Here is a 20,241-nt window from a genome sequence, read left to right as displayed (position 1 = left end):
AGACTTTGCGTATTGGAGGATGTAGATTGAAGATTATCTCTATGGGAGGAAATTGCATCTGCCTCTTTTGGGCTCTTCTTGACAGACAGGTACTGGGAGTTATCAGGTTAACACTGTCTAGGTCTGTTGCACACAATGTTGTGAAGGAGAAGACCACTGTAGATCTGATGAAGGCTTTGTCTGGTATGTATGAAAAGTCGTCAGCAAACAACAAGGTGCATTTGATGAAGAAACTGTTCAATCTGAAGATGGCAGAGAACACATCAGTAGCACAACATCTGAATGAATTTAACACTATCACAAATCAATTGTCGTCTGTAGAAATTGATTTTGATGATGAGATTTGTGCATTAATCGTTTTAGCTTCTTTGCCAAATAGCTGGGAGGCAATGAGGATGACAGTAAGTAATTCTACAGGAAAAGAAAAGCTGAAGTATAACGACATACGAGATTTAATTCTGGCTGAGAAGGTTCGCAGAAGAGATGTAGGTGAAACCTTAGGATCTGGTTTTGCCCTAAACCTTGAGACAAGAGGCAGATGTAATGATAGAAATTCAAACTGGGGCAGATCAAAATCCAGAAATTCAAACCAGAACAGAAGTAAATCTAGGTCAGGCCAACAAGTACAATGCTGGAATTGTGGGAAAACAAGTCACTTTAGGAGGCAATGCAAAAATCCTAAGAAGAAGAATGAAATGACTCTGCTAATGCTGTAATAGAAGAGGTACAGGATGCATTACTTCTTGCACTAGACAGTCCACTTGATGATTGGGTTCTAGACTTAGGAGCTTCGTTTCATACCACTCCACACCGAGAAATCATACAGAATTATGTTGTAGGTGATTTTGGTAAGGTGTATTTGGCTGATGGTTCAGTCTTGGATGTTGTGGGTATGGGAGACGTCCGAATATTGTTGCCCAATGGGTCTGTTTGGTTACTGGAGAAGGTTCAACATATTCCTGACCTAAGGAGGAATCTGATTTCTATTGGACAACTTGATGATGAAGGGCATGCAATACTATTTGTTGGTGGTACTTGGAAGGTTACAAAGGGAGCTAGAGTATTGGCTCGTGGAAAGAAGACTGGCATTCTCTATATTTACCCAACTTTAATGTTTTAAAAGACACTAACTAACAGACAAAAACACTAAAGACAAAACTAAAAAAAATATCACAAAACATCACAGGCTATTGGCTATTGCTAAAGCAAAACTACAAATAAATAAATAAATAAATTACAAAACATCAATGGCTATAAGTGTTGACTGTTGCGTGTGGTGTTGTGTTTGACAGATAACTTTTTCATTTACAAAAGAATATAAATTATGGCTAAAGACAAAGATGGACAAGTTAGATTTTTACCTCTCTTTAACTCTTTCACTCTACTCTAGTTTATTCTGCTTTGAGTCTCTCCGTCCCAGACTCCTAGTCCCAGTGTCCCTAACTCCCTGCCCTTGCTTAGTTGCTCTGTGCTCTCTTTTAAGTTTTCTTTACACGTCACAACAGTGTCAAGTGTCAACACATTGTTAAACGTAAGTCATCCCAAACAAGGATTCAATGTGAGATGAAAGGATACCTTTGGTTCTGCCGCTGGCTATTGAATTCCTCTCATTTGTGTTCAACCGTAAGTTAGTTAGGTTTTTTTTTTTTTTTTTTTTTTTTTTCCTGAATGGCTTAGAAATCCCCTTCTTTTTTTCCTTTTATTATATGAGTGAGGAAGTTGGGTGTTTCCTACTCCTAGGCTAGGTAGATATCTAATTAGAACTGGCTTTGATTTTTTTTTTTTCTTGTGTTTGTTTTGGGGTGTTGTTTGGGCTTAATTTTTGTTGTTGGGCTAATATTTTTTTATAGCATTTAAAAATATCAATAATATTGTTAAGGGGGGCAAAGTGCAATTTTATTTAAACAAATTGCTAAAAATAATATATTATATATATACTAAATTTTCAAAAAAAAAAATTTGGGGGGGGGGCACTGCCCCCCAGGTCCAACAATAGCTCCGTCCCTGAGCAAGCCCATGTGCTGGCCACAAAACACCTAAAAGCACTGATTTGGCCTCTTTTATTTGCCACAAAATCTAGAGTAATTAACCTAAGCTAGACCAAACCTTACAACTTAGCAACTTCCTTAGGGTGGCAGGGTGATTCCCTTTAGTAAACCCAAAAGATGAGATTGGTCAAAGAATTACACGAAATATCATTAAAGTAGCTAATCCTATTTTCAAACTAAGCACAGAGCTTAAGATTGCCATATTTTCTAATACCCAACAACCAAAAGTTTTGACTCTATTGATGAGATGGATAATAAGCGCCTCCCTAATTTCTTATAAGTCTAAAAAACATGGAACCACAAGAGAGGGGGGGGGGGGAGGGGGGGGACTCTCAACTCTAAAAACATCTTAAGTATTGAACCTAACTCAATAACCATATTCACTACTCTACTTGGTGTAAATACAATAGCTTAAGGAAATAGTTTTTGCGCGTGTGGTGCACAAGTAGTGGTTACACTCTCTCTTTCATCACCTCGCTTATTGTGAGTTCTAGTTAGCTTAACTAGTAAAGTCTCTAATGGTTGTATAAGAGATCTGGGTTCAATCCTCGTTTACACATAAAACTAATTGGTGTCTTTGTTTGATGATAAAGAGTTATCACAAAGAGTAGACGCCATAAGTTAAACTCTTTAAAAGAAAATTACCTCCTTTATTCAATACTTTAATAAATATTCTTTGTCTTTATTATAAGCTTATCTCCTTGCATGTTCTTTTCCACCTTGAACTAGTAGCTTAACTCCTTTTAAGTCATAAGGTTTAGTATTAGAGTGAATTGTGGGCTTAACTCCCTTTTATTTTGAACTCGGGTTGATAGGCCCTATTTATTTATATTTTCAAAGGTCCCACCTAAATACAGACCTAAACTCATGTGTGGCAAACCTATAATATATATATATTATAGGTTTGCCACACATGAGTTTAGGCACGAGTTGACTTCTCAAAGAACTTTTCCAATCGGGTGATTCATTCGGAACGCCAGGTCATTCTATCTAACTTTCTAGACACTCCTTTACCCGGTGCTATTCACACTCGAGGATGGAATTCTTTTTGTGGAAAACCCTCAAGGTGTCTAGATGTGTTCATAAAGGATTTTTACTCTAATATGCACGCCATCGATACCTCTATACCTCGGTTTACTACAGTATTCCATGGTACAAGTATCGTAGTTACCCCGAAATTAGTTTCCAAGGTACTACATGTCCCTAGGGTGGATCATTTGGATTACTCTGGTCATCCTCATCTCATTTCCATCTCTCAAGAGGAGTTGGCCTCACTCTTCTGTGAGAAGTCCATGTTGTGGGGCGATACACTTAATTTCTCCACAACTGAGTTCACTAAGGGACCACGATTCCTTAACATGGCAATGACCTTTGTACTCACTCTACGGTTTCACTATAACACCATCACCGAGCCTCGTGCTTATTTTCTCCTTTCTCTTTTGGAAGGTCTTTCTATAAACTTTCCTTCACATATGATGGAGTCTATCATAGACTACTAACGTGACATGGCTACACATGATAAGCTCATTTTTCCTTCGATTATTACGCTTATCCTCACACACTTTCACATTAATATCTCTCCCTCTCCTTATTTCTATGTCATGGGTACCATTAGCAAGGAGTAGCTTGCTGCAAAGCGACTGTGGGTGGAGCCTTCCGGTGCAGCCCCTACTGACCATACAGCCCCCTCCTCTCGTTCCTCTTCGTCCTCTGTTGTTGTTTCCCTTGCTGATATCATGGGGCAGTTTCAGCATATACGTGCTTATTTTGGTAGTTGTCTAGACCATCTATTCAATGAGATGTGTCAGATGAACACCAGAATCGATCACACCACTCACCGCCAGTCTAGGCTTGGTGGTTTTGAGCCCTCACCTTCACCAGAGTTAGCTAAGGAGTCTTCTTCTTCAAATGGTGGAGATGATGATGCTAATGCTTCTGGCTCGGAGTATGACGATAAGATGACAACCTCTTAGTGATACACCCTTTGTCACTCGTGACAAAAAGGGGGAGTAGTTTTGTAGATGAGAGTAGTCTAGGTGTTAGGGGGAGAGCTAGTGTTTGTTTGTTTAGACCCTTTAAACAGATTGTTTAAGCTAATTTATTAACCAAGTAATTACTTAGATTAATTATTAAGATTTAGGTTAAACACAGATAAATCATATCATGCAAATATGTAGAAAAGTAAATAATACCATGATATGATGACCTAGGAAAACTAATGAAACGAATCGTTTCAAGGTAAGAACCTGGAGAGGATTTAACCTAGCTATCCTTAAGGTAAACCAAATCCACTATAAGAGAATTGAAATTTTTACAATCGTATTTAACCCTAAATCTATTACTACCTCATGTAGTAACTTACTGGCATGACCATGTGCAAGCTTCGAATCCATGGACTCCTTCTCTTCTCGGATTTACACTAACACAAGTACTCTTGCTTGTGACTTTGAGATCCCTTTCAAAGGTTTTAGATCACCTTCAGTTATCGATCTTTGTAGCAGCAACTTCAGATCTACCGGATCTAATGATATGATAATGATTGCCAGCAGTGACTTTAATAGAGGAAGGCACAATACCTTTTAGATCTCACAAGAGCACCTTAAAAGTCTCTCAAAGGCTCTGAAACGTAGTTAGGGTTTTCCTTTATATAGGATCCATTTGGATACTGCTTATTTTGCTGAAAACTGAAAATTAAAATCTGAAAACACTATAACAAAATAATTTTTAAATGTGTAAATAGTGTCATAGGACCCATTTTTAATGTTTTTTTTTCTGAATAAAGTGGTTGTGGGTCCCGTGAATAGTACATGGGACCCACTGAACAGTTGGTAGTGTCTCCTAAATAGTGCATAAACAGTACCTGAACAGTGCATAGTGCACGGGACCCGTGTAATCTGCATGCATAAAAATAAAAAAAAGAAGAAGGGGAAGACGCAGACGCACAGATGCCCCTCACAAAACGCAATCCAAACGCTCATATTCTAGAAGTGTTTCACTTGAAACCCAAAACATTTAAGTAAAGTTTGAGCTGAAATAAAATTCTACAGAAATTTCATGTTTGCGATTTTCGATCGGTCAAATCTAATTTTCGATCTGTCGGATTTCACTAAATTTGAATTCTTCTTTCTGTAGCTTGAATGTTCTTGTATTTTAACTTGTAGTACCTTGAGCATTGTCTAATAAACTCTATAGACTGTAAGATCTATACCTAGACAAGTTTGTGCTCATAGTTTACCAATTGTTCTAAAATTTTAGAACCTAACAGCTAGCATAGGATATACTCCATAGTGAGGTTTTGTTGTATTCTTTTCTCATTACATGTACCATGGTCTTGTGACCACATTTTACATACATTGAATTCTTTGATATATATATATATATATATATATATATATGATGTATGTTTTCTTCACCTTTGTCTCACATGTGTTATTTCTTTTCTTTCTTTATACACATGTTTCTTCTTGTATACAACTTGTCTATGTTTCAAACTTGATGCCTTGTTGAATCATATTTAAGTGTTTTAGTTAAGACAGGTTGCAAGTCTACCATGCCATGATCTTTCTTCTTGCAAAGCTTTTTAAGAGTTCATGTTAGGGTTAGACTTATGTATATTTGCATATTATGGGATAGTTGTATTAGACTTTTCTCGCAATTGCTTTTTGTGGTTTTGCCACGGATTGCCAAAAGGAGAGATTGTTAAGGTCATATTTTGTGTAATTGGCTAATCCTTTGACAAAATGCACTTTACTTGTAATTTGGTAGATTTAAGATGGGTTTAATACTTTAAGAAACATGTTGTTCAAGTCAAGTGTTAGAGACATGAAGATTGGTCCAAAAAACAAGTGAAGAAAAGTTGTTCATTAAGTCTCGACAAATAGCTTGACAGAAGCCTGCTATCGAGACTGAATGCGAAGCTCGATAGATAGCTCGACAGAGATAGCTCAACAAAAACTCGATCTATCAAGAATTACGATTTCAAAATTTTCAGATCTGAAATTTGGCCTAGCCTTGTATATTTGTTTAGGGTTTCTTTTCTCACAACCATAGACATATATAAGGCTTATTTTAAAGGCGTCACTCACGAATACAGAGACCAATAAACTTATTTTCTCTGTAGGAAGCTACTGCATTTGTACGCCATAGGGTTTTGTAATCGAGTGCTTCTAGATCTTCATTGTTGATGAGGTGAACAACTTTGCAGCCAACAATATCTATTCAAGTTGCTGGAGTTAGTCACGTACTTAAGATCCGTGCAAAGGGTTAGTCACAAATTGGAGGTTTGTGCATCGAAGGGAAGGTTCAACTGTAGGTTGGTATTTCAGAATAAGCCAAGGGTAGTTGGTAAAATTCCTTATACTCGTAACCGCTTGATTGTTACTTAGTGGATTCTTGGGAGTGGTTACCTTAAAATCACCTGATGAGGTTTTTGCCTAGCGAAGTTTTCCCCATTTGTCAACATATCACCATGTTGAATTTATTTTCCACTGCATTTAGTATTTTTGGTGATTTGTTGGTGCCTCCATGATTTGCATGCAATTAAACCTAATTAATCAACTTAGATAATTGAATTAATTAACCGGGGTCAAGTTATCTTAACCCAACAGTAACTTTAAGTCATGTTTGCAGTTTACACACCATCATGCATTAGTTTTTTCCCTGTTAAATATTAGCATTGATACACCATTTTGAATATGCTAGTATGGATGCGAAAGCGAAAGCAAAAAGTATAGAACACAATAACACACGAGGGTTACGTGGTTTAGCCTAACGGCCTACATCCATGGAGGAAACCCTAAAGGTCTACATCAATAATATATTAGAGTGTAGTACAAATCCTGTGTTACAATGAACCATAACATGTGTATATATAGTAGACTAAACCCTAGACTAATAGACTTCTAGTACAAGTAGGAGACTTGGCTTGTACACAAAATAGAATTAGGCTTGGGCTTATACTAATGGACTAATATATCTCTAACACCCCCTCTCAAATTCAAGATGGAAGCTTGATGAAATCTTGAGATTTGATAAGGTTGAGAAGATCCCTCGAATGAAGTTTGGCTCTATGACGGTGGTTTGAGGAAGGCAATGGTCTTTTAATGTTGATGCGACTTCTATCGATGGCATGACTATATCGAAGAGATTTGACGGCAGCGGTGGGAAGCCAAAGAAGACGAACGCAGCGAAGAAACACCGAAGAAAACAAAGATTGCTCTTAATACACCGTAAGGACAGAAAACTATGGCCTTAGAAAGGTGGCTCTGATACCACGTTAAATATTAGCATTGATACACCATTTTGAATATGCTAGTATGGATGTAGAAGCGAAAGAATAAAGTATAGAATACAATAACACACGAGGGTTACGTGGTTCAGCCTAACGGCCTACATCCATGGAGAAAACCCTAAAGGGCTACATCAATAATATATTAGAGTGTAGTACAAATCCTGTGTTACAATGAACCATAACATGTGTATATATAGTAAACTAAACCCTAGACTAATAGACTTCTAGTACAAGTAGGAGACTTGGCTTGCACACAAAATAGAATTAGGCTTGGGCTTATACTAATGGGCTAATATATCTCTAACATTCCCCTAATAGAAAACTTATATTTTCAAATCCGAGAAATCAAGAGAGAATGAAAATCAATGTTCTAAAATTTGTAACCCTTAAAAGAAACTTGAAGATCTGTTGCTGTTTCCTCTAGAAATTCAGCATTCCCAAAGTCAGTAGCATCAAAAAGTAAACTATCATCAAGATATGAGATCTTTTTGTCTTTAAATTTTTTAGGGAGTTCAACCAATTTATGGGCTAATGCCTGCATCAAAGCTTTGTTACAAATACCTTTGAAAGCCTACAATTTTGGGGGGGGGGGGGAATCAATTCAAAGATAATTCAGTCAAAGAGAAATAGGGGGAAAGATGACATTCTTTAAGCAAATTTAACAAAATTTACAAATTTCCTTCCAAATCTTAATTTTCTCTGTTTTATATTTTTAAGAGTGAAAATTATGAGGTGGGTAACTATTACATAATAGAGCTAATATCAAGTGTGTAAAATGAAACTTTTCAAAACATGGGTGGACAATGTTATATATAAAAAAAAAAAAAATCAAACTACAGGAATGTAAACTAATTAACCTTAAACTATATTATATCTAATATTTTAGTAGCATACCTATAATAAGCATCATCCTTTGCTCAGCCTTTGAGATCTTCTTGATGCCACTTGGATCAGAGTGTTTTTTGAGAGGGTGAAGCATGAATCATTTGCCTTGCTCGATTAAAATATTGTTTATATATAAAAATAGGACAAAAATAAAAGTATAATTCATAAAAAAAATGAAGACAAAAACATATTCTTGCCATGCATGTTGAACAAAAAAAAAAAAAAAGAGAGATAAAAACATATTCCTACCTTGCAAGTTAAAAAAAGGAAGAAAAAATTTATAAAAGTATGATCCTTTGCCTTGCTTACGGGTTTATTGACTTTATTCCAAAAGTGTTTGTTTGATGCGAAAATTATCTTGAGGTGACTTTAAGACTTAATGTGTGTTTTCTTGTTTCTTGGTAATCTTTTTTTGTTTTTGTTTGAGGGGGATGTTTCTTGGTTATCCTGAGCCCTTCACTTGAATTTTTGTTTGAAGCAAGGAAGTCAATATCGTACCGGAGGCTGTACCGGTTTGGCCAGTGGTACGATATATTTCGGGTACCGGTTAATACCAAAGAAGTTGATACCGTATCGTACCGGCCGGTACGGCCGGTCTTTTTCATACCGGTGAATTGACTAGTACCAAAACCCCCCATTGATTCGTACTGCTCTGAGTACTGGCCCATACCGGACTGTTTTGGCTTTACCGGTGAAAATTGTATGTTTCGGCCGGTAAATCTAAACCCGGCCGGTACCCAAAAAAAAAAAAAAAACCCAAAAATCATCACAGCCACTCACCACCACATTGTCGGTCACCCATGTCTCCAGCCACTTCCATTTTGTCAATCGTAGTCTCCTCACCTACTTCAGCTTCTTCTTCCTCGCCTCTTCACTTCTCCGTTCTCTGTTTTTCTTCCGCTAGCTTCTCTGTTGTTTTGTTTTTCTAGTTTTGAACGCGCAATGATATATCTTCTTTTGTAAGCTAGAGTCCCACACTCCCACTCCCACTCCCACGTGAATGTACTAAAGTCATTAAATGAGTCTTTTCAAAATTTTCAAACTTATCTCTAATCACACGTGTCCTAGTTTTAAGTTTTGCACATTGATTTTTATTTGTTTTGTTTTTTCATTACTGCATTTAGTAAGCACATGTACTTAGTACTATTATTAAACTACAATTCTTCTTAAAATAAAAAGTTATACTACAAACATAATTATTAATATTTAAAGGAATTATTATTATTAGTTAGACTTTAAATCTTTTTATATTTTTAAGAGAATATATATAAATATATATATATATATATATATATATATATTTAGCGGTAATCTCGAAACGGTACACCGGTATTAACCGGTACCCGAAATATATCGTACCACTGGCCAAACCGGTACAGCCTCCGGTACAGTATTGACTTCCTTGCCTCAAACCCTGACCTCTTCCTTCCAGGGATCGGTGTAAAGTTAATAGAAATGGTGTTTTTTTTGTTAACATTAGAGTGGGAGTCATGAGAATCATAGTTTCAATTAACCACCATATCAACGTTTACAATGTTCTTCATTAAAAACTCTTTAATAAGTACAACATTAAAGATTGAAAAAGTCACGGTTATGAATTTATTTCTTATGTCTAACAATGTATAGGTCTTATAGGGTATCATGTCATTTAAAATTTAAGATTACATTATCAATTTATAGTTATTCAATATATGAACAACAAAAATATTTTACTGTAAGAATCTGTTAGGATATGTGCACTTTAAATCCTATTGTATGATGCTATATATAATATTATGTATGATATCATGTTATGATTAATAAAGTTGTTTTGTTACTATCTAAAATAATGGTAACATGAATATTCGGACATTATCATATAGTCCATGAGATGCATAGTATGTGATTTAGTAACAAAAAATATAAATCACAAGTTCTTTGTAAACATAGAATTTTAGTCCGTAGTCGGTGATGAAATTGGGCATTTCATCTGCGAAGACTATAATATATTAACTAAGATGATTTATCTTGATCATGAAAGTGGAGACTTCTAGTTGATATGTTGATATGTTGATATGTTTTAAGAGTTAAGACATATTGATTTGGATCGCTGTGAGATTCATTATCCTGCTAACGACTGTCAAATGAATAATCAATTTCACAACTTCTATTTACATGAACTTTCAACCCTAAAAGAATAATGAACTTGATCATGAAGTGTAGGTTGCTTTGATATATCAGGAGTGAGATCTAAAGTCACGATCAAAATCACAGTATGTTGGGCAGTCACATTTAATGTTGATGGAACATATATTATCAAGATGAAATTCATAATCTCTTAACGGATATATAAAATTTTAATTTGAGATAAGTTTAATGGATTTGGTTATTCAGAATATTAGGTCTAACTACTTTAGTAAGAAATTACTAAAGTATATATTTATGAAATTGGTTTTCATAAATATATGATGAATAATTTAAAGGATTAAACCGGGCACTCAAGGATTAAGATGTAGTAATCTTCAAAGTGGCAATCAACATTCATGACTTTGTATTACAATGAATATTTTAATAAAGGGGTGGCATGTATAATAAAGTATTGGGATATAATTTATTAATAAGGCCTAGAGTGCAATTATATTTATATAGTGGTATTAAATATAATTAATGGTAACTTTGGATTTGTCAAGAGTTGACAGATCAGCCTAAGACTCATTGGAGTTAGAGTCTTATTTATTCCCTTTTGGTCCCACTCCAAGCCACATATTGAAGCCCAATTGGAATGACCCAAAAGGCTGGTCCAATTAGATAATCAGTTAGATATAAGGAGAGAAACATATAGAATTTTGGGTGGAATGAAATAGTATGTATATGAGTGTAAACTGATTGAGAGACCACACTTCTTGGGCATAAGTGAAAATTAAAAGTGTTCCCAGGTACTTCTAATCTTTGGTTTTGAATTTCATTGCACCAAGGTACGCTCTCTTGTTCTTAAATTTTGAAATTTACATAGTACATGTTATCAATTACGAATAAAGTAGATTCGTTAATTTTCCACTGCGTATATTTTGTATGTGATACAAACTATGTTTTTCCACTAGAATCATTTGCAGAACTCTCACAAACATTTCCAGCTGCCCCAGGTTCAAAGTTCAAAGTTCAAATCATACACAAAAAGTCAAGTTGAAATCAGACAAATTAGTGATGGCATAACTTACAGTTCGCATATGGGTTGTCTTCAATTTCCCTAGTAGAAACTCTGAGCACGCAAGGGCATTGGCAAGTGAATCTTAGGGTTTCAGATAAACCCCCTGAGCTGGAAAAAAATAAGAAGAATTATGTGTAATTATTTTAAAATAATTTTGTTTTGATTTTAAAGGGAAAAATGCTCACACACCTCCTGGACTTTGAGATAGTGGCCAAAATAGCACTTGAACTTTTAATTTGGCCAATTTACTCCACAAATTTTATAAACTTGTAAAATCAATACCTTAAGTTTGGTGTTAAAAACCTAGTAGAAATTGTAGAAGGCTTTAGCGAGAGATAGAAGGTTCTCGCACTAAAAACAAAAATTGGTACCAATACCATAAAATGCAGAAAACAGGCGAACATAACACAATAAAAGCAATGAAAATCAAATCGAAACAATCGAAGAAAATACCTCGCATATTTATAGATTCTAAACATTAGCTCAAAACAACAGAGTTGAATTGAGAATAAAACCAATACCTTGGTTGAAGGCACAAAGATAGACCCAAAAATCCCAAATGACAAAGAAAATTCTTTGGACCTAAAAAGTTCAAAAGTCAAGGAAGAGGATGACGCTATTTTCATATTCCCTTCCATTGCTTCACTCAAAAACCTCTCTGTTGGTGAGTATATATATATTGGTGGAGCTGGAGGGGGGGCGAGGGGGGCACCTGCCCCCCTGAGTCCACTTAAAATTTTCTTGTATGTGTAATCTTAAGTAGTTACTCTAGCATAGGAAAAAAAAAAAAAAAAAGGAAAAAGGAAAAAATGACTCTCAATTGGTTGAAACTTGAAAGTCATCACTTTGAAACAAGAAAAAGAAAGTAAAAAAAAGTTTTCTCAAACATCAAATTATATCCCCTTTTCACCTATTTTACTGTCCTTGTAAGCTTTTGTCTTGTTCCTAGTGTCCTTGTAAGACACCTATTTCACAATTTTTTTTCTTTTTATTTTCTATCATTATTTTCACTATTAATGAAACTTTTTGTAACATTTTATTGTTAAATGATGCTAGAGTTATTAAAAATTTTACTATTTATATCTTACAAATTAGCATGTCACCAATCACAAAAAATAATTACAAACATCTATTCATTATATTATTTAAATAACACTAATCACATTTTTACTACATCAGTTTGTAAACTTTTTTATGTAGATTTTGTTGTAACTATGAATTGGTTATTTTTTTTATGATATAAAAAATACATATTTTGTTATTATTATCGATTAATATTTTTTAGATTAATTTCACTTTAAATGTTGTCTTTTAATTTTTCCCCCTCTGGACCAAAATCCTAGCTCCGCCACTATATATATATATATATATATATATATGTATATTCAATAACCACTGTTAGAGAAAAACTTTCCCAAGTAAAGAAAAATGGAGAAAAAAAGTATTTGCCGATAGCCAAACAAAAACAATATAAGAGCATCCACAGCAGTAGAGGAAAATTTTTAGCCTTTTAGCACTACAAAAAGTCACTTTATCTATTTTAACTTACCATTTCACAACACATCCAACATCAATGGGTTTATTTTTTTAGCTACTTCATTTAAATATTGTTTTTTATTCATAATCATCTCTATCTCTTTCTCTCCTTTCCTCTTCGTCTCTCTCTTCTCTAATATATAGCAAGCAAACTACCACAACCCATGCCGTGACCCATCAACCAAACCATCACAACCCATGTCGTGCCCCACCAACCACACCCACAGATCAACAACCCACCACCATCGACCCACAGGCCACAATCCACTGACCCATATTAACGAAACCCACTGATCCACAGGCCACAATCCAATCAGACCACACCCACGAAAACACAAACACAAACCCAGGATAAACTTGGCAGAAATCCAACACAAACACAAACTCAGCACACATACACAAACCCAGCACCTACTTGGCGGTGATGGGGCTTGGGTAACAGATCAGCAATGGGGCTTGGGGAGATGGGGTCTCAGCGAGATGGGTTTGGGGAGATGGGGTCTTAGCAGTAGGGGTGTTCAGGACCCGCTTGACCCACGGCCACCAAAACCGAAGGCCGATCCACTCGAGCACCACTGCGGTTGGCGAGTTGGTTGGTGAAGCAGAGAGGAGATGAAGGAGGCGCTAGAGAGGGAAAAAATGAGAAGGAAAAAAAGAAGAAGGAAGAGAAGCCGGAGAGAGAGAGAAAGAAAGAAAAAGAGAAAATTTTAATGAGAGAAGAGAGATAAATTTAATAAATTTTTTTTTTTTTTTTTTAGCTTCTTGTGGTTGTGCACTATAGCAAGAGGCTAAAAAATTTAGCTATGACACCACTACTACATCATGCGTTCTAAGTATTAGTGGTGCTAAAAATAGCAATATAGCTATTTAGCACCACTATTGTGGATGCTCTAATGAAACAAACAAAATAGAAGTGAACAGAACAACGGAAAAGAATAAGAGAGACACGTGGTTCTGGACTTCTGGTTCTACAATCTCTCTCTCTCTCTCTCTCTCTCTCTCTAAAGCTTTCTCTCTCCATCTCAATTGAAAAAATTCATACTCCCTTGGTCATTTTTATGCTCACGTGTCTCTCATGTGAGTTTGAGTTTCTGTTAGTTTTTTAACACCAAACTAACAGAGGTATAGATTTGGCAAGCGTATGCGGAGTAAATTGGCCAAATTAAAAGTTCAGGGGGTGTTTTAGTCACTACCTCAAAGTTCAAGGAGTGTGTGAGCATTTTTCCCAAAATAAAATTTTGAACCCCTAACCCTTTTTTCTTTTCTTTTTTTTAAGTTCAATGAAATAAGCTTGAATATGATTCTCTTGACAATATTTTAGTTTTTTTGAACAGGAAATGTTACACTATAAAGCAATTATACAATTAGACATGCGTGATTCTTAAAAAAAAAGAAAATAGATAAGGGGCATGGGGCACGAGATAGGGGAATGATTGAGTGAAGATAAATGCAAATGTTAACACAATTTTTTTTTCTCAATACAATAATAAAGACCAATAGTTGTCAATGTTGAGTTTAATTGGTAAATAAAATAATTGTAATGAGTAAAGACATAAACTAATAGATAAAAACATTTTAAGCAATAATAATTAAAGTTCACTTACAACAACAATGATTAATATGTTTATTGTATTTAGAAACAATAGATAATTTCTAAAATTTAATCTTAGTAACAATAATTAATATGTTTATTGTATTAAGAAACAATATATTAAATGAATTCATAGTTTATCTTTTGTTCTCTTTCCAAAACTATGGACAAATTTGTAATAAGAAAACCACATTGTTAGGACATATGTGATTCATGTTAGGAACATATGTCATCATGTATTGGCTAATCCTTTGACAAAACGCACTTTACTTGTAATTGGGTAGATCTAGGGTGTGTTTAATGTTTCAAGGAACAAGGTTTCAAGTTCAAGTGTTAAAGCCATGCAAGTTTGTCCACGAATCAAGTGATGAAGTGCTGAATTTTAAAACTTGATAGCTAGTATCTATCGAGGTTTAAAAAGTTGTTTTAGCCCGAAGCTTGACAGCTGTTTGATAGATATGGTATCTATCGAGATTTAAGAAAGTCAGTTTTCTAGTTCTGATTTTCATCCAATCCGTGAATAGATGTTTGGGCTTTCTTTTCTCACAACCCTAAACATATATAAAGATTGTTATAGGGCCGTTACAACTGATGCACATCAATGCAAAAGTTGTTCACAAGCATATTGTGAACAAGAGACATATGCCCTAGTTCATCTTTCTTTTGAAGAAGCTGTTGTGTTTGTACATTGTAGGGTTTTGTGATGAAGGTGCTTCATAATCTTCATCATGTGATGAACTGAAGAACTTTGCAATTAACATCCTTCTCAAGTTGGTGATTAAGTCGCGTACTGGGATCCGCGCATCTATTGGTTAGTCACGTAGTGGGAGCCGTGCATTAAAAAGAGATATTGTCACTATAGAATAAATCCAATTGGGTATTGGGGTAAGGGTTCAACTGTAGGTTGGTATAAGGTACTGAGATTCCTTTACTTGTAACTGCTTGTTGTGATAATAATGAATTCTCGGGAGTGGTGACTTTAAAATCACCTGGTGGAGTTTTTGCCTTGGAGGTTTTCCCTATTCGTAAACAAATCACTATGTCAACTTTAATTTTCACTGCATTTTATTTTAGTTGGTGATTTGTTTGTGCTACCACGTGTATTGCATGTTAATTTGATTAATTAATAAACTTAGCTAATTAATCAATTAATTCATCACAAGTGGTCAATATATTCTTGGCCTATCAAGTGGTATCAGAGAAAGCACACTCTGATTAGTGTTTAATCTTTGTTGTGTGATCTATTGACCCCTGTTTGTCATGGATAGAGGACAGTCACTCATTGTACCTCCTTTATTTGATGGTACGAACTACACATACTGCAAAGTACGCATGAGACATTTCTTGCAATCTTTAGATGAGAAAGTATGGCAAGCTGTGGAGATAGGTTTGACCAAGTCAAAGAAAGCGCTGGCTGATTGGAATGATGCTAAGATCAAGGCGGCTAACTTCAACAGCTAGGCATTGAATGTTTTATTCAGTGCGGTTAGAAATGAGGAGTTCAAGAAGATATCCTCCACTAAAATTGCGAAGGAAGCATCGACCATTCTCCAGACAACCTATAAGGGAACAAAGGCTATGAAGGATTCAAAGTTTCAGAGGCTTACTAAGAGCTTTGAAGAGATTAAGATGGAGGAGGATGAGTCGTTTGATGAGTTCTATGCCAAGCTTAAGAACATAGCGAACTTAGCCTTTAATCTTGGGGAAACTATTCCCGAACCAAAGATTGTGAGAAAGGTACTCAGATCTCTACGTGAGAGATTTCATGCCAAGATCACTGCTATTGAAATATCAAAGGACATCGACAAAATTCCTTTAACAGAGGTGGTTGGTAATTTACAGGCCTATGAGTTGGGTTTGACAAAGATTGGGAAATTAAGTAAGGGCAAGAGTATGGCATTGAAGGCCAAGAGCAGTGACACGGATGAGTCTTCAAACAATGAAGATTCTAAAATGAAGTCCTACATTACCAGGTAGTTTAAGAAGTTCATAAAGAATGCCAATGCGAAGGGCTTCGACAAGGACCGTAGGCAATCTACTTCTCAATCTAAGAGCCAAGACAAAGGGAAGAAGGGTGTTAGGGATAGCGGTCGGTACACTATTCCCTCAGGACATAAGTGTTTCGGGTGTCAAGGTGTCGGTCACATGAAACAGGAATGCCTTACTTATCTCAAGTCCATTGGGAAGAGCAAGGCACTTGCTGCTACTTTGAGTGACATCAAACTTGAGGATGATTCCGAAAATGAGGATGACGAAATCCTAAATGCCTTCACCACCACTATCAATCCTATTAAAGGGATTGTAGAAGATGTGGATGAAGAAGAGGACTTGGTGGATTCTAAGTTTGAAAAGATAGATGAACAAGATGACATCCGTACAGCCTATACAAAATTATACAAGGTCTCCAAAAAGCATGAGAAGTTGTATAGGTTGGCCACCAAAAAGCTTAGTGATATGGAGATTGAACGAGAAGAAATCTCCATAAAGTTTGATGAAACCAATCAGACTATTAGAATACTGAGGTTTGAGAACAATTTCTTGGCTGAGAAGACCAAAAAGCTTGAAGCGGAGCTATTTCAAGTCAGAGCTCAGCTGGAGAGGACTTCAAGTGCAAAGCTTGATGAGATGCTCAACCTTCAAAAATCTACTTCTGATCGAACTAGTTTAGGGTATGATTTCTCTTCTCCTAATACTGCTTCCTCTAGTACTACTATTTTTGTTTCTCTTGCTAATAATGTTGAATCTGAGAACAATGATGTCAAAACTATGTTAGCTAGTGGGAACATAGACAATGGTAAATCTATCTTAGGAACACCCCTTAAGCTTGCTAAAAAAGAAACTAAACACCCTAGGGCTAAGAAGAGTATTGCTCATAAGTAGTTGCATCTCTAGCATTACTGTGGAGAAGCTAGACATACTCAACCTAATTGCTATAAGTGGCTAGCCACTCAATAAAGCAACAGTATGATCTCATTGGGAAACCAAAATTAGTTTCCATCCTCTCTTGCTCCTCTTAGAGATCTTCTGAAAGCCCTCATGTTCCTTTCGAACTTGAACGGTTGCAATTCTTCCCCCTCACCACCAGTTCAAGGGTTCGCTAAAAAGAAAGGTTCCTCCAATGTGTAGAAGGAAAAAGGCTCTAAGTGATTTAGTCACTTTTCTCTCTCCTCCCTTTATTTTTATGTTTGCATTACTTATGTGTTTTACTTTACTGTTTTGAGTCAGTCTAGTTTTTATGCATTGCTTTACGTAACATGTTGTCGTTTGTTTTTTTCATGTTTTCTTTATTTAAAAAAAAATTTTGAAAAATTAGAAAAATACAAAAACAGTGTGCGTTTGTGTACCTTGAATGACCATTGAAACAAAATTTTCTAAACTTTGTATCTCTTGTAGCTTAGATGAGTATCTCTATGCACAACTAAGCAAGTAAGCTTTGTGGCTCGTGTTTGTGATGAGTAAGATTAAGTAATTTCCTATACTTATCACTCGTATCACTCTTTTTGACGGGAAGTACTAAAAAATCCTAAGAGAAAGGCATAAATAACCAACTCATCACTATTGCCTGCCAATTATGAAACGACATTTGTATGGTTCAGCATAGTAAAAGTGCAATGTCAAAAGCTTAACATAATTGGGTATTTCTTTTCTCTTACTTACATGCCCATGCATGATATGCTTAATAAAAGAAAAATATGTAAAGAAAAATTAAATAAAAAAGAATTAAAATGCTTTATATATGATTGCAAGCGTGTCTTCTAGGAGATGTGGGAGTTATAGGATGTACCTCGAAGGTGATAGTCCCCATCAAGCAATAATGATTGTGTGTGAGTTAATTGAATTTGCTCATATCTCAAATCATCATAGCATGTAAACGCTTATGCAATCTTGCAATGTTTTCCACACACAACATGTAATATTTTTTGCTACTTTTGATACATGTGTAGGTACAATGTGATTTGACCATCACAAGGTCTACATGTGTAAATGTATGCTCACTAAACTATTTTGACTTGTTTTTGGAATATAAAATTGGTTAGACTTGTTTAGTGTGTGTGTGTGTGTGTGTGTGTTTTTGGATTTGTGTGCTTAACAATTTTTTTGTTGAGAGATGATTTTGAGAATTTAAAATGTTGTTTGGATCCTTGGTTGTGTAGCATGCTTGATTACATTCATGTCTGTGTTTTTCCCTTCTTTGAAAAACTGTTTTTAAGCAATCACGACAGCTGCTGGACACCTCTTGACAGCTAGGCTATCTATCGAGCTCTTTAGCTTCTTTTTATCCCAATCTTAATAGTTTTTCGATAGCTTCTCAATCCATCGAGAAAGCTTTTGTCTCCTCAATAGATGCTCGATAACATCTTAAACCATCGAGCCCCTTTTGTTATGGACACCTCTAGATAGCTTCTCGATAGTTGTATCTGTTAAACTTTAAACCTCGACACCTCTCGATATCTCTCGATCTGTTGAGAATTTTGAAATCCTATATAAAGCCTTCAGCGCGATTTTCTCTCATTTTACTCTGATCTCTCTCGACGGAAAATCACTTCTATCTCTCCCAAACACTTCTCACTCAATCTCTTCATCTTCCCCACTCAATCTTCGGTCTTTTCCTTGCATTCTTCACTGGTATGATCTCATTTTTATCTCTTTATCATACAGTTCATGCATTTTGGCCTAACTTTTGGGGTTTTTTTTTGAAAAATTTTGGGGTTTTTCAAAATTGATGAACTTTTTTTGTGAAATTTATGGAATGGGTTTTGTTTAAATGATCCTAATTGTTTATGCATTGCATCACATTTGCATTATAACAATGTTTCATGCATTATAGATGTGTGCTATATGTGTTGATTACATGTGTGTTGGTAGGATTGGATTGGGCTGAGCCCATGATATTTTTACTTTTGCATGTCACATATTCATGCATTTTCCATGCATACATACCTTCATCTATCTTTATCATGATATTGATTTGTGTTGGTGCTTTTTAGCATGTTTCTCTCTCTCTCTCTCTCTCTCTCTCTCTCTCTCTCTCTCTCTCTCTCTCTCTCTCTCGTTAGTTGCTCTATGGCACCTACGTGAAAATCTGCTCTGTCTCAAAACCCTTTTCATTCCAGGGCATCTCCCTATGATCCTACTCCTTCACATGTTAGGTTCTATGATGATAAACCCCGTAAGGAATTTTTAGAGAACTTTTCCCGACGAGGCATTCATTCGGAACGCCAAGTCATCTTATCGGACTTTTTCGATACTGACTTTTCCACTGTCATCTACCGTAGGGGTTGGGAGTCATTGTATGGCATCCCGATCACGTGCCCTTCTATGATCATACAGGAGTTTTACTCCAATATGCACGGATTTAACTATTCTGTATCTCATTTTATCACTCGCGTTCGAGGTACGCGCATCGTAGTCACTCCGGATGTTATTTCTGAGGTGCTACATGTCCCAAGGGTAGCGCATCCCGACTACCCCGACTGTGATCGTCTTAAGACTATGTCTAAAGATGAACTCATGTTTCTATTTTGTGAGATACCTTCTTTTTAGGGTGACTGTCAAAACACCCCTTGCTCGGCCTTTGCTAAAGGTCCGAGATTCCTTAACATGGTGATGACATTCGTTCTCCATCCTTTGTCTCACTATAACTCTATCACAGAGCCTCGTGCTCGTTTTTTGTTATCCCTCTTAGAGCACATTTCTATTGACT

The sequence above is a fragment of the Castanea sativa genome, chromosome 4 (genome assembly GCF_040712315.1).
Source record: "Castanea sativa cultivar Marrone di Chiusa Pesio chromosome 4, ASM4071231v1".
NCBI classification, from domain to species: Eukaryota; Viridiplantae; Streptophyta; class Magnoliopsida; order Fagales; family Fagaceae; genus Castanea; species Castanea sativa.
This window is presented reverse-complemented; position numbering follows the sequence as displayed.